Below are 6,630 nucleotides of genomic sequence, written 5' to 3'. Positions count from 1 at the left end.
TCTGTTATTCAGGTATCCACTCTGTTATTCAGGTATCCACTCTGTCGTTCAGGTATCCTGCAGGTCGTTACCTGATTCATATGTGATTCTACTACAGGTGTAACACAGAGGAGGCTGGTGGGAGGTGCTATAGGAGAATGGGCTCATCAAATATTTGGAAACCACATGTCTAACTCCGGTCCAGTAATTCCATTCCAGCCATTACAATGAGCCCGTCCTCCTATAGCTCCTCCCATCAGCCTCCACTGATGTAACACCACGTGTGTCAGGTGTGTTATAGTTGTGATACAGACTGTAGATATAACATTATTAGGTATATTAGTAGGTATATTAGTAGGTACAGTTAGTAGTTATATTAATAGGTATATTAGTAGGTATATTAGTAGGTATGTTATTAGGTATGTTAGTAGGTATATTAGTAGGTACAGTTAGTAGTTATATTAATAGGTATATTAGTAGGTATATTAATAGGTATATTAGTAGGTATATTATTAGGTATATTAATAGATATATTAGTAGGTATATTATTAGGTATATTAGTAGACATATTAGTAGGTATGTAAGTAGGTATGTTAGTAGATATATTAGTAGGAATATTAGTAGGTATATTAGTAGCTATGTTGGTAGGTATGTTAGTAGGTATGTTAGTAGGTATATTAGTAGGTATGTTATTAGGTATGTCATTAGGTATGTTATTAGGTATATTATTAGGTATGTTAGTAGGTATATTAGTAGGTATATTAGTAGGTATGTTATTAGGTATGTCATTAGGTATGTTAGTAGGTATATTAGTAGCTATGTTATTAGGTATGTTATTAGGTATATTATTAGGTATATTATTAGGTATGTTAGTAGGTATGTTAGTAGGTATGTTAGTAGGTATATTAGTAGGTATATTAGTAGGTATGTTATTAGGTATGTCATTAGGTATGTTAGTAGGTATATTAGTAGGTATGTCATTAGGTATGTTAGTAGGTATATTAGTAGGTATATTAGTAGGTATATTAGTAGGTATATTAGTAGGTATGTTAGTAGGTATGTCATTAGGTATGTTAGTAGGTATATTAGTAGGTATATTAGTAGGTATATTAGTAGGTATATTAGTAGGTATGTTATTAGGTATGTTATTAGGTATGTTAGTAGATATATTAGTAGGTATGTTAGTAGGTATGCTATTAGGTATATTAGTAGCTATGTTAGTAGGTATGTTATTAGGTATATTAGTAGGTATATTAGTAGGTATGTTAGTAGGTATGTTATTAGGTATATTATGAGGTATGTTAGTAGATATATTAGTAGGTATGTTAGTAGGTATGTTAGTAGGTATGTTAGTAGGTATGTTATTAGGTATATTAGTAGGTATATTAGTAGGTATGTTAGTAGGTATGTTATTAGGTATATTATTAGGTATGTTAGTAGGTATGTTATTAGGTATATTAGTAGGTATATTAGTAGGTATGTTAGTAGGTATGTTATTAGGTATATTATTAGGTATGTTAGTAGATATATTAGTAGGTATGTTAGTAGGTATGTTATTAGGTATGTTAGTAGGTATATTAGTAGGTATGCTATTAGGTATGTGTCACGTTCCTGACCTGTTTTCTGTTGTTTTTGTATGTGTTTAGTTGGTCAGGGCGTGAGTTGGGGTGGGCATTCTATGTTATGTGTTTCTATGTTGGGTTAAATGTGTTGCCTGATATGGTTCTCAATTAGAGGCAGGTGTTTGACGTTTCCTCTGATTGAGAACCATATTAAGGTAGGCTGTTCTCACTGTTTGTTTGTGGGTGATTGTTCCTGTGTCTGTGTCTGTTTGCACCACACGGGGCTGTTTCGTTTGTTCGTTCGTTTAGGTAGTCTGTTCCTGTTTCATGCGTTCTTCGTGTTTATGTAAGTTCTTGTTCAGGTCAGTCTACGTCGTTTGTTATTTTGTAATCAATTCAAGTGTTCTTCGTGTTTCGTCTTTCATTTATTAAATTCATTATGTCTACATTCAACGCTGCATTTTGGTCCGACCCTTACTCCTCCTCCTCATCCGAGGAGGAGGCATTAGACAGCCGTTACAGAATCACCCACCAACAAAGGATCAAGCAGCGGGGTAACGAGCAGCAGCAGCAGGAGAGGCTGCAGCAGCAGCAGCAGCAGCAGCAGCAGCAGCAGGAGAGGCTGCACTATTTGGAGAAATGGACATGGGAGGACGACCTAGATGGCAAAGGACCCTGGGCAGAGCCAGGGGAATATCGCCGCCCCAAAGAAGAGCTGGAGGCAGCGAAGGCGGAGAGGCGCTATTATGAGGCGCTAGCACGGCAGAGCGGCTGGAGGCTCGAGAGGCAGCCCCAAAAATTTCTTGGGGGGGGGGCACACGGGGAGTGTGGCAGAGTCAGGAGTCAGACCTGAGCCAACTCCCCTTGCTTACCGTAAGGAGCCGGTCAGGGCGGAATTGGAGGTGAGCGACGCAGAGACAGTGAAGGAGTTAATGGGGAAATTGGAGGAGAGAGTTATGAGGGAGGTGCTGGTTTGGTGCATGAGGCACGACATCCGCCCGACTGAACGTGTCGGGGAGTTGATGTCACCGGGAACAGCTCTCCATACTCGTCCTGAGGTGCGTGCTAGCCGTCTGGTTAAGACTGTGCCAGCCTCACGCACCAGGCCTCCTGTGCGCTTTCCTAGCCCTGCACGTCCTCTGCCAGCTCGCCGCTACAGCTCTCCCAGCCGTGCTTCCAGTGGAGAGAGAGGGCGTCGTCCCGGGCAGGCACCGTGTTATGCGGTGGAGCGCACGGTGTCCCCGGTGCGTGTGCTTAGCCCGGTGCGTAACATCTCAGCTCCCCACATCTGCCGGGTTAGGGTGGAGATCCAGCCAGGGCGGATGGTGCCAGCCTTGCTCTCAAGACCTCCAGTGCGTCTCCAGAGCCCAGTTCCTCCTCCACACACTCTCCCTATGGTGCGTGTCTCCAGCCCAGTGCCTCCAGTTCCGGCACCATGCACCAAGCCTCCTGTGCGTCTCCAGAGCCCTGTACGCACTGTTCCTTCTCCCCGCACTCGCCCTGAGGTGCGTGCCCTCAGTCCGGTACCACCAGTTCCGGCACCACGCACCAGGCCTATAGTGCGCTTTGAGAAACCAGTGTGCCCTGTTCCTGCTCCCCGCACTAGCCTTGAGGTGCGTGTCTCCAGTCCGGTACCACCAGTTCTGGCACCACGCACCAGGCCTACTGTGCGCCTCAGCAGGTCAGAGTCGGCTGTCTGCTCAACGCCACCTGCACTGCTCATCTGCCCAGCGCCGTCTGAGCTGCCTGCCTGCCCAGCGCCGTCTGAGCCATCAATCTGCCCAACGCCGTCTGAGCTGTCCGTCTGCCAAGCGCCGCATGAACTGCCCGTCTGTACTGAGCCTTCAAAGCCGCCCGTCTGTACTGAGCCTGCAAAGCCGCCCGTCTGTACTGAGCCTTCAAAGCCGCCCGTCTGTCATGAGCCTTCAGAGCCATCTGCCAGACAGGAGCCGCTAGAGCCGTCCACCAGACAGGAGCCGCTAGAGCCGTCCGCCAGACAGGAGCTGCTAGAGCCTTCCGCCAGACAGGAGCAGCCAGAGCCTTCCGCCAGACAGGAGCAGCCAGAGCCTTCCGCCAGACAGGAGCAGCCAGAGCCTTCCGCCAGCCATGAGCAGCCAGAGCCGCCAGCCAGCCATGAGCAGCCAGAGCCGCCAGCCAGCCATGAGCAGCCAGAGCCGCCAGCCAGCCATGAGCAGCCAGAGCCGCCAGCCAACCATGAGCAGCCAGAGCCGCCAGCCAGCCATGAGCAGCCAGAGCCGCCAGCCAGCCATGAGCAGCCAGAGCCGCCAGCCAGCCAGGAGCTGCCAGAGCCGCCAGCCAGTCAGGAGCTGCCAGAGCCGCCCTCCAGTCATGAGCTGCCCTCCAGTCATGAGCTGCCCGCCAGTTATGAGCTGCCCGCCAGTCATGAGCTGCCCTCCAGTCATGAGCTGCCCTACAGTCATGAGCTGCCCTACAGTCATGAGCTGCCCTACAGTCATGAGCTGCCACTCAGTCCGGAGCTGCCACTCAGTCCGGAGCTGCCACTCAGTCCGGAGCTGCCACTCAGTCCGCATTAGACAGCCGTTACAGTAAATTATTAGCTATGTTATTAGGTATGTTATTAGGTATGTTATTAGGTATGTTAGTAGGTATGTTATTAGGTATGTTAGTAGGTATATTAGTAGGTATGTTAGTAGGTATGCTATTAGGTATGTTATTAGGTATGTTATTAGGTATGTTATTAGGTATATTAGTAGCTATGTTAGTAGGTATGCTATTAGGTATGTTATTAGGTATATTAGTAGGTATGTTATTAGGTATGTTAGTAGGTATATTAGTAGGTATGTTATTAGGTATGTTATTAGGTATGTTAGTAGGTATATTAGTAGGTATATTAGTAGGTATGTTATTAGGCATATTAGTAGCTATGTTAGTAGTTATATTAGTAGGTATGTTATTAGTCATATTAGTAGGTATGTTAGTAGGTATGTTATTAGGTATATTAGTAGGTATGTTATTAGGTATATTAGTAGGTATATTATTAGGTATATTAGTAGGTATGTTAGTAGGTATATTAGTAGGAATGTTATTAGGTATATTAGTAGGTATGTTATTAGGTATGTTAGTAGGTATATTAGTAGGTATGTTAGTAGGTATGTTATTAGGTATATTATTAGGTGTATTAGTAGGTATATTACCAGGTATATTAGTAGGTATATTAGTAGGTATGTTAGCAGGTATATTATTATGTATATTACTAGGTATATTAGTAGGTATGTTATTATGTATATTACTAGGTATATTAGTAGGTATATTAGTAGGTATATTAGTAGGTATGTTAGTAGGTATGCTATTAGGTATGTTAGTAGGTATATTAGTAGGTATATTAGTAGGTATATTACTAGGTATATTAGTAGGTATGTTATTATGTATATTACTAGGTATATTAGTAGGTATATTAGTAGGTATGTTATTAGGTATATTAGTAGCTATGCTATTAGGTATATTAGTAGCTATGTTAGTAGGTATGTTATTAGGTATGTTATTAGGTATATTAGTAGCTATGTTAGTAGGTATGTTAGTAGGTATGCTATTAGGTATATTAGTAGCTATGTTAGTAGGTATGCTATTAGGTATATTAGTAGCTATGTTAGTAGGTATGTTATTAGGTATATTAGTAGGTATTTTATTAGCTATGTTATTAGGTATGTTATTAGGTATGTTATTAGGTATGTTATTAGGTATGTTAGTAGGTATGTTATTAGGTATGTTAGTAGGTATATTAGTAGGTATGTTAGTAGGTATGCTATTAGGTATGTTATTAGGTATGTTATTAGGTATGTTATTAGGTATATTAGTAGCTATGTTAGTAGGTATGCTATTAGGTATGTTATTAGGTATATTAGTAGGTATGTTATTAGGTATGTTAGTAGGTATATTAGTAGGTATGTTATTAGGTATATTAGTAGGTATATTATTAGGTATATTAGTAGGTATGTTAGTAGGTATATTAGTAGGAATGTTATTAGGTATATTAGTAGGTATGTTATTAGGTATGTTAGTAGGTATATTAGTAGGTATGTTAGTAGGTATGTTATTAGGTATATTATTAGGTGTATTAGTAGGTATATTACCAGGTATATTAGTAGGTATATTAGTAGGTATGTTAGCAGGTATATTATTATGTATATTACTAGGTATATTAGTAGGTATGTTATTATGTATATTACTAGGTATATTAGTAGGTATATTAGTAGGTATATTAGTAGGTATGTTAGTAGGTATGCTATTAGGTATGTTAGTAGGTATATTAGTAGGTATATTAGTAGGTATATTACTAGGTATATTAGTAGGTATGTTATTATGTATATTACTAGGTATATTAGTAGGTATATTAGTAGGTATATTAGTAGGTATGTTAGTAGGTATGCTATTAGGCATATTAGTAGGTATGTTATTAGGTATATTAGTAGCTATGCTATTAGGTATATTAGTAGCTATGTTAGTAGGTATGTTATTAGGTATGTTATTAGGTATATTAGTAGCTATGTTAGTAGGTATGTTAGTAGGTATGCTATTAGGTATATTAGTAGCTATGTTAGTAGGTATGCTATTAGGTATATTAGTAGCTATGTTAGTAGGTATGTTATTAGGTATATTAGTAGGTATTTTGTTAGGTATGTTAGTAGGTATGTTAGTAGGTATGCTATTAGGTATATTAGTAGCTATGTTAGTAGGTATGCTATTAGGTATGCTATTAGGTATATTAGTAGCTATGTTAGTAGGTATGCTATTAGGTATGTTAGTAGGTATATCCGTAGGTTTATTAGTAGGTATATTAGTAGCTATGTTAGTAGGTATGCTATTAGGTATGTTAGTAGGTATGCTATTAGGTATGTTAGTAGGTATGCTATTAGGTATGCTATTAGGTATATTAGTAGCTATGTTAGTAGGTATGCTATTAGGTATGCTATTAGGTATATTAGTAGCTATGTTAGTAGGTATGCTATTAGGTATGTTAGTAGGTATATTCGTAGGTTTATTAGTAGGTATATTAGTAGCTATGTTAGTAGGTATGCTATTAGGTATGTTAGTGGGTATGCTATTAGGT

This window comes from Salvelinus namaycush, unplaced genomic scaffold (assembly GCF_016432855.1).
Source record: "Salvelinus namaycush isolate Seneca unplaced genomic scaffold, SaNama_1.0 Scaffold878, whole genome shotgun sequence".
NCBI classification, from domain to species: Eukaryota; Metazoa; Chordata; class Actinopteri; order Salmoniformes; family Salmonidae; genus Salvelinus; species Salvelinus namaycush.
The sequence above is the reverse complement of the archived record's forward strand: the minus strand, read 5'-3'. Positions refer to the sequence as shown.